This window comes from Cryptotermes secundus, unplaced genomic scaffold (assembly GCF_002891405.2).
Source record: "Cryptotermes secundus unplaced genomic scaffold, Csec_1.0 scaffold165, whole genome shotgun sequence".
Classification (NCBI taxonomy): Eukaryota; Metazoa; Arthropoda; class Insecta; order Blattodea; family Kalotermitidae; genus Cryptotermes; species Cryptotermes secundus.
Window position 1 is genome coordinate 1,332,396 of NW_019737087.1, and position 8,904 is coordinate 1,341,299.

The 8,904-nt window shown below is 39.3% G+C and overlaps 1 protein-coding gene across 1 annotated transcript in view; it reads left to right on the top strand.

The window, feature by feature from the left end:
• Nucleotides 1-8,904, top strand: part of LOC111870051 (G-protein coupled receptor moody) — an 80,396-nt gene continuing 71,492 nt past the window's right edge. The window contains exon 1 of the mRNA XM_033753661.1: nt 1-29. The gene's annotated coding sequence lies outside the window, so the exon portion shown is untranslated. The remainder of the gene's footprint in view (nt 30-8,904) is intronic.

An 8,904-nucleotide genomic window follows, 5' to 3' on the forward strand; every position in this document is an offset into this window, starting at 1 on the left:
GCCACAACTACTAGCCATACAATTCATACGTGAGTACTCTAAAGGACGAACTTCCCACAAATACTCGTATGTGTTAGTATTATTCTGTTCATCAGAAGNGAATTCCAACTTATGTAATTTTCTCCAGTTCTTTGTATAAATATTTCTATTTCCATTATGTAGCAATTTCTTTCAACCGAGTTTGGTGTATGTTCCAGCGCTGCCCTCTTTCGAAGTGTTTGCAGATCACTCGTATCCCACCACTCAAAACAGCCACAACTGCTAGCCATACAATTCATACGTGAGTACTCTAAAGGACGAACTTCCCACAAATACTCGTATGTGTTAGTATTATTCTGTTCATCAGAAGCAGGGCATGTTGTATAAAACGAAAAAGACTATTACGCCATGATCAACAAAAAGTAAAATCCTTTACGAATAGGAAATATGAACAACAGACTGACGTAGAAAGTTAAACGGTCTGCGAGACGAGTCCTGATGCTTTCATTTAAAAATATCGTACAAGATCCAAGACCCCTTCGCAATTTCATACCGTAGTTACCCTACAGTGGACACTGTAACGCAGGCATGTTGCAAGCTCTGTATATAAGCTTACATGTCTGTTATATATGCCGTGGGATGCAAGTTGTAATGTAATGATATTTTTCTCTCTCTTCTAGTCTTCCATTCTCCTTTATTATCTTCCCCTCTTTTCTTAGTTCCGTTCTTTCATTTTTGTAGATACAATATAGGTGTTTTCTAAAAACAAGAAAATTATCCCAAGAATAAAATATCTCAATGAGCAGAAATCGCTTTGGAAAACTAATAACTACGCATCAAGTCAAATGACTTTAGATCTTCTTAGGAAATCAAAGGATTTCCTCCATTCATAAGAGCACGCCATTAGACCATATCCCGACGAATCCAGTGCATAAATTCTCACCCCGTTTTCCTAAGATCCATTTCAATAATTTCCTATGTATGTGAGGAATCCTGTAATAGAGAAGACCTACCCATCGAATGAGAGGAAAGCAGTATAATTTCTTCTCGTCAGAGTTGAACTCTTTACGTAGACTGGCTTTCATCTTGCTTTACGGCCTCTAGAGATGAATGCTGAATGCTCTCACGACTGTTCCTCTCCACTACAGTTCACCGCACGTGACTTGGTGATGCAGAGATGTACTGCTTTGTTGCTGGCAGAATGTTGTTAACTTATATGAGTCTGCTTTAGAAAAGTAATGCATTGAGACGGCTCCAGATTAAGTTAATCACAAGGGAATTCATACTGCAAACCACGAAAATATCATAAACGTATCTTAGCTTATATCAGGTGTGTTTCCTGTCTTGTACCTAGTGGGAGTTCCTCAAATGTGACATGCGACTAAAGCACTTTGAACGTTGTAGTTTTGTGGTTTGGTAGCATATACAGTCAGATTAAAATTTCTTCGCCACTTCAACAGCCTCAGACCCGCTATAGAGTTCACTGTAGAAGTGGTAATTAATAATACTCTTCTCTCTTGGGCGTCTTGATCACGAGACTGGTCCTATAGCTCCATGAAACCGTGCAGTAAACCTATCCATGTAGAACCAAATTTTCTTTCGAATTCTGATCATCTCTAGCATCTGAGCAGAAGATTCATTTTTAGATTTGTCAATAGAGTAAGTTCGTATGTCGGGATCAGGAAGGTTTCAACATGGAATTTAAGAATATAAAAGCACTTATGATCCCGTGCTTAATGGATACCGAAAACTTTTCATTGATTTCCTTATAAGGCCAGGAGGAGCAACCGTCATTCTTGTCATAGAACATAACATGACGTCATTGGCATCATATCTTGGGGGTATTTCTAAAAAGCTCCGCTGCATTAGGAACCTCTTGAATGCTGGGACCATTTGTAAAATTAACACACTCCGTGAGACGAATACCGAACCTGTTACGAGATCCCTAGCAGACTAGACAACATATACAGAATGTCTTAGGATGAAAGGTCAGTATTCTAGGTGCTCATATTATGTCCTATTGCCGGTTTCGTGGTCGTTGCCTAGAAATGGGTCTATACCCCACAGTGTTAAATATTGAATTTCGTCTGCGTGACTCTCCGGAAATTGTGTAACCCGGAATGTTAAATTTCGATTGATTTAGGGCTCCAGGTTTTCCCCTGGGAATATACGAGTAGCATGGCTTAGACACATTTGGATTTAGAGCTGAGCAGGAGGATGCACGGTTATTTCGAAGTTACAGCTACATCATTGTTTAGCCGGGAGTCAGTCCCTATTGGCCACGAAATTGAGCGCATGCTGCAAGGGCCCCTGAGCTGTGAGAATTCGTCAGCGACATAGTCTTGTTACCGTCCACCACACAAAACAAGTATATTTACCCATTGCCTTAGAATGGCTGCATTTTGGCTGCCCGAAGGGCCAAGACGTATATGATAATTCCAGTTATTTCAGCGGCAATATAGACTATTAGAGAAATAATTATGTTAAAATTAAATGTATACTTGCAGGTCTGTGGAACGACAGAACTCATATTGCTAAAAAAAAAAAAGTCAAAACCAAGCTCTGCTAAAATTCGTTGTACTAACAACCATAGTTTTATTTGGAGCAGAATGTTACACATCAATGATTCCCACCGCGGCGGCCCGGGTTCGATCCGGGTCGGGTCAAGTGGGATTTGTGGTGGACAAAGTGGCGCTGGGGCAGGTTTTCTCCGAGTACTTCGGTTTCCCCTGCCAATCTTTATTCCACCAGTTGCTCCACAATCACCCTCACCTATCATCTGGGGCTGGTACAATAGGCCAGAAGTGGCCGCAGTACAAGGGACTCAGTCCCATCCACTAGCAATAAAAATAAAAAATACACATCAATGAAAGAACAGAAAAAAATATGGAATATCAGAAATAGTTTTTCTAAGAGCAGTCAAAGGAGACAGAATGACGGAGTCTAAAAATTAACGAGGACATTAAATGAGAAAAGATCAATAAAATAATAGAATCTCAGATGAAATATTTATAACATCAGTAAAGAGTATGTGCTTTGAGGTTCTGAGAGCGCTGTTTATGAGGAGTGCTATTTTCTGGGATATAGTGATGAGTAGTCCGGGGAAGTTCAACCTATACGTACGTTTCGGAGGAACATGTCACTTTCATATTCAGGGCTGAAGATGGAGGCGACGGGTTCCTCTGAACTTATCTTGATTTTCAACAGGGAACACGGCGTTATGTCCCACAGTGATAGAACTCTTCTTTTAGGAACATATCTCAGCAACGAATCGCGACCATTCTTTGTCAAATGTAGAAGATGCTGGATACTTATGACCCGAACGATAGATGATATAAACTCCGTCCCAAATGTAAACAATATATTATATGTCCTTGATCTTGCTCTCCTTTACACCTACACTACATGTTTCGGCCTCAAATGGCCATCATCAGGTGTATACACTCACGTTGCTGTTACACTGCACTTAGTTTAAAATTTAACATAACAGCAACGTGAGTGTATACACCTGATGATGGCCGTTTGAGACCGAAACATATAGTGTAAAGGAGAGCAAGATCAAGGACATATAATATATTGTTTGCACTTGGGACGGAGTTTATATCATTTATCGTATAGAGTGCAACAGGATGCTTAAATATAATATTATGACCAGAAGCTTACATATTTAAAGTTTGTAACTGGAAAGGGACAAGACATTAATCCCCCATGCCGCTGGCGGTAAGTTACATAATTATTTCACAGATAACTTAACAGTCTCACATGTTGGAGAAGCATCACTATNGACATATAATATATTGTTTGCACTTGGGACGGAGTTTATATCATTTATCGTATAGAGTGCAACAGGATGCTTAAATATAATATTATGACCAGAAGCTTAGATATTTAAAGTTTGTAACTGGAAAGGGACAAGACATTAATCCCCCATGCCGCTGGCGGTAAGTTACATAGTTATTTCACAGATAACTTAACAGTCTCACATGTTGGAGAAGCATCACTATTCTGTTTCCAGGAAAGTACACGATTGAACTCCGAAGTATTCACTAATATTACAAATAAATAATAATAATGTCAATTGCGGGGTGGTACTAATGGCGAAATGACGGGCTCTAGCTCGGATGATTGGATTTATTAGCACTTTGTTTACAACATCTCTTAATTATAGTCAATACAGCGATGTCAATGATATACCACTTTACACTTCACCGTTGCACACGCACTAGCATTCTCCATCTTCAGTAGTCGTCTCCTGGCAACGGATATCAACACTGAAACTAGCACCTCAAAACACTATGAAGTCCTCTTGTCATTTCTTATTCAATCGCTCTAGAACGTAACCGCATTCTACTGAACTCAAAAGTGAACTTCCCGTGGCTGTCTCCTACCGAGAACTCACTTGAACGCAACTGCGCTTAAAACTGAAAACTATTATATCTAACCACCGTTATATAGCCTCCGCACCGACCACACACGGAAAACACAGTCCTATTGTTGCAGAAGGAAGACCGCAGAGAAACCGAGTCACGTGATAGTTACTTGGCCAGTCAATTAGCGCGCAGACTGTTGCCTAGCAACGAGCTATAAACAATTCGTCCTATTGTTGAGTGCGCATAAACGAGAAGATGTTTATCGCGCCATTGCCTCCCTATACACGTCACAGTAGCATATCTGTCGGTATAATGACAACCGCTTCCGTTAGTGGAACCAACTTCCAAAACGCTCTCTGGACCTGCAACAAACATACCACAGACGCTTGGCTGTGTCACAGCATGGCATTAAACATGATAAATTATATCGCTGCAGACCTCTAGAAAAGCCACTAATTGTACGATATCATTTGTCATGTAAGATGGTGAACTATCTCAAGTCTCCTCTAATTCCGTGTTGTACCTTCTTAAATTCTCAGTGTCATGTGGATTTTAAGGTGAGGAGAAGACGCTTTAAAAACCATACCACATGCTCTCTTTTCCTGATAGCTAGTAGGTAATTTATTCAAAATTATTTTGTAAATTGGTTCTCATGGTTACGAGACCTGGTCTCCTAGGTTGAAGGAAGAGTAAAAATTGAATGAGTTTAAGGATCTGAGAGGGATTACATAAATATTCAATTCGGAATGTTATAACAAGGCCCTTCGTGCTTATGCAGATCGGCCAGTAATGCATAAAGAGGCAGATACTTTCATTCACTTTAAAAATCTTGCTCGTCTCTTTTCCAGAGCACTTAAATTGAAGTCATATAAAATCGCTGTAGCAGCTGGTTGTCGTAGGTATGAAACTTAGCCGCCTAATTTGAGAGAAAAGCATCAAGTCACGTTTTTAAAACCAAAGTATTCAAAAGAAGATTTCAGTCCAAGAGGAGTTACATAAATCTTTAAGAGAATATTATATAACACGGAACTTTTCGATTATATAATTCACCTATCAGTGTGAGGGTTACGAAATCCAGGATGGTTATTGGCTGATCTGGTCAGAAACACTTAGTGTTGTCAAAGAACAAGAAAGAGATGGGATAATGAATCTTAGGAGAGTATTATGAGGATGGAAAATATATTAAAATTTTTTCAAGATAATATTCAAATACAATCGCCTTTTAATTCTCACTTTATCACGAAAGAGTCAGTCGGTTCATTAATCAGTCATGTGTGTGCTTTGTGTCACCATAATTTTAATTAACTGTTCTTTTAGAGATATATTACTTTATAATAAGATATCTTCACGATCTACGTCATTTTCCTTATCATTGATCGAAATATTTTTGTGTAATACCTCTGTTGAGACTCTACAAAAACAGAGCAGGCGACTTATTCAGACTCTGAAAATTACTACCCTGAAGCTGAAGCCAAGATTTTTCTCCGAAACGTTCATAAATATCTACCTAATTATACCCCGTTGTATCACAGAAGGCGGTAAACTAATGTCATTTATGTCGTTATTGTTACCAAATCGCCAGTAAGTGTGTGTGAAATTATCCACTGTTGTCTATAAACATTCTTGATATCAGACTAGAGTAAATACTGAAATATGAATTTTCTGCAACTACGAACAACGAATCATATTTATTTATATATTTGCTTACTTACTCATGGAGCTGAGCCCTTCTTGAGGAGCCGCCAATTCTGCAGCTACTAAAAAATTTCCCAGCATTTTGTGGAACCCTAAGGTTCATCACCATGTTCATAAGAGCCCTCCACTGGTCCCTATCCTGAGCCAGATTTATCCAATCCATACCATCCCATTCTCTCTAAGGTCCATTCTAATATTGTCCACCCACCTACGCCTTGGTCTTCCCTGTGGTCTCTTTCATTCTAGCTTTCCCACCAATATCCTGTACGCATTCCTCGTCTCCCCCATTTGTGCTACATGACCTGCCGACCTCATCCTCCTTGACTTGATCATTCTAATTATACTTGGAGAATAGTACAAGTTATGAAGCTCCTCATTATGCAGTTTTCTCCAACCTCCTGTCACTTCATCTCTCTCCAGTCCAAGTATTCTCCTCAACACCCTGTTCTCAAACACCCTCAGTCTATGTTCCTCCCTTAATGTCAGAGATCATGTTTCACACCCATACAGAACCACAGGCAAAATTATAGTTTTGTATATTCTAATTTTTATGTTTTTGGACAACAGACGAGAAGACAAAATGTTCTGGACTGAATGGTAGCAAGCATTACCCGAGTTCAATCGCCTCTTAGTTTCCTCCTGAATCAGGTTTCGATCTGTTATTGTTGTTCCCAAATATCTGAACTGTGCCACATTTTCAAAACATCTGTTTTCTATCTTTGTGTCATGATTTTGCCCTGCATTTTGGTGACGAGACAGCAACATATACTTAGTTTTCTCTGTGTTTACCTCTAGACCAACCTCTTTACTTGCGTCAATTAAAGTTTGTGTGTTTTTCTTTATGGTATCTACATTATCACCCAGTAGATTCACATCATCGGCGTGGACCAACAGCTGATGTGTCCCGTTTAGTTTCAGTCCCACCTGGCTTCCCTGGATCTTCCTAATTGCATATTCTAAGGCAAAGTTGAAAAGGAATGGCGATTTTTAGACGATTCTGGATAGGAAATTTATCAGACAAATGTTTACCTACACGGACTTTACTATACGTTTCGTTTAAACACATTTTAATCAACCTAACTAGTTTCATTGGTATGCCAAACTCTATCAGAATATTGTACAATACTTCCCTTCTAACTGAATCATAGACTTTCTTGAAGTCTATGAATATCTTATGTACTGTCTCATCGTACTCACATTTCTTCTCCAATATCTGACGAATGCAAAGGATCTGATCTGTAGTTGATCTGTTACGTCGAAACCCACACTGATGATCTCCAATAATTTCATCTATATATGGACTTAACCTTGAAAGAAGAATATTGGGCAGAATTTTGTATGAAATTGATTGCAGTGATATCTCCCGATAATTACTACAGTCAGTTTTATCACCCTTCTTGTGAACTGGTACAATAACAGACTCCTTCCACTGATCAGGCAATTTTTCCTTATGCCAAATAGAAGTAATTAGATTGTTGATCTTAGAACGTATTATTTCGCCTCCTGCTTAAATAAGTTCTGCCGGAATTTGATCACCACCTGGCGATTTATACCGTTTCAATTTTATTTATTTATATATACTTTATTTTCTACAGTGCCTATGAGGGGCACGCGGTACCGTTTTTGGTTGAGGCACTATGCTAGAAGCCGGAAGGTCGCGGGTTCTACTTCCGATATGGTCATTGGTTTTTTTTTCAATTAACCTAATCCTTCCGTCCGCATTATGGCCCTGAGGTCGACTCAGCCTCTAACAGAAATGAGTACCTGGAATTAATTAAATAATTTTCTTGGGGAGTAAACTGCGGCCGGCGGGTAAGGCTGACAACCTTACCGCCACCTTTGAGCCGATTGTCTAGATAATGTGGGACCCTCAACGTCTCACGACCCTATGGGCCTTCACGGCCTGTTACAGGGATAGCTTTAATTTTTTTACAGTGCCTATGAATGGACGGAGAATTGTCTCAAATATTAAAGCGTTATGTCTTGTATTATGCTTTATATATTTATTGAATTAGTCACGTATTTTCCATTTAATGACCATAAATTTTATATTTAAAATATTGTCGCGTATCGGGCTTATATCGCGACAAATAACTTCTCGNATGAACCTGTATTAGTAGCTACAACCCACGGCAGAATATAAAGCAAGTGGGGTTTCACCCATCGTTAACCCCAATACAAGATAGAAATGTGTGACCAGCTTGTCACAACAACCGTTTTATTACTGAGGTGACAGCCCCTTTTACCCACTGGATAGGAGGAAAGATGGATCATATAGCCCGCCTCGATAAAGTGGCGAAAAGAAGAATTCTCTTCCTGGCGGGAGCCGGATTCCAACCTGCTATTATCCAGTCTGGAGATGCATGTAACCTGGTTGCCTAGTGCATGTAAAATGTGTCAAGGATATCTGCGTGTATAAAGTCTCTATATAATTTATTAAGTCCGGAAGTTGCAAAAATATCTCCACAGATTCTGGCAAATATGTTGCGCAATGCCACAGGAAGATCTCTGCTATCCAGGGATACTGACGCTGTTCATGCACAATCCAGCGCTTCAGTCTTATTAATATGATCATTAAAATGTTTAGGCTATCTGTATATTTCTTTGATTTCGATAATATATACACAAACTTTGTTGATGTCCTGTATACTGTCACGTGTATGGGGGTACGCGTGACGATAATGACGGCTTCTAGTTCAGATTATTTGATTTATTGGCACCTTGGTTACAACCTCTCTTAATCATACTTAAATACAGGAAATACAGCGCTATCGCTGATTTACACACACTTCATAATTCGCTGTCACACACACACACACACAATACCAACCACAACAACAAAAAACAAGAGTGTTTCCAA